Source organism: Echinops telfairi, unplaced genomic scaffold (assembly GCF_000313985.2).
Source record: "Echinops telfairi isolate 266 unplaced genomic scaffold, ASM31398v2 ScPeMD7_23;HRSCAF=83, whole genome shotgun sequence".
In the NCBI taxonomy this organism is placed as follows: domain Eukaryota; kingdom Metazoa; phylum Chordata; class Mammalia; order Afrosoricida; family Tenrecidae; genus Echinops; species Echinops telfairi.
The window spans coordinates 6,116,236-6,116,905 of record NW_022103920.1 but is presented as its reverse complement, the minus strand read 5'-3'; positions in this window follow the sequence as shown (position 1 = coordinate 6,116,905).

Below are 670 nucleotides of genomic sequence, written 5' to 3'. Positions count from 1 at the left end.
GCTTTTATAACTTCATAAACTGTATAGGACTACCTGAGAAAGGATATTAATGGGTTAATCTCACTTATGAAAATACCATAAAAATAGTATTGAATTTAATTGACTAATTTACAGCAATTTATATTATTAAAAATGCATCATAGCCAACTTGGATTTATTCTAGGAATGCAGAAAGGCAGATAGCTATTAATGTGATTTACTAAATTAACCGGATAAAACAGAAAAACAAACTCATATAAACCATAATAGATGTAGAAAAAATAAGAGTAGAGAAACTAGTTCTAGATAATGTATGTGATAGTTAAGGTTGTGTGTCAATTTAGCTGGGCCATGATTCTCTGGTTTGGAAGTTATCAGGTAAGTTTGACAGTTATAATGATCCGGTCATCTCCCACAGTGAGATCTTAGATAATGTAATTATCTCCATGATGAGAATTGCTATGAGCAGCCAATCAGTTAAAAGAGAATTTTTCCCAGGGGTGTGGCTTGCATCCAATATATATGAATTTTCTGGCTCGCTGACTTTCTGCACGAATCCTGCAACTAGCTCATCTTCGGATCTCTGGTTCTTTGGACTTGAGCCAGCAGCCTGCCAGATTGCTTGCCTGTCTTAGGGTTCATTAGTCCCTCCCTGCAGCCTCCACCCAACCTGTGAGCCAGCAACCTGCTT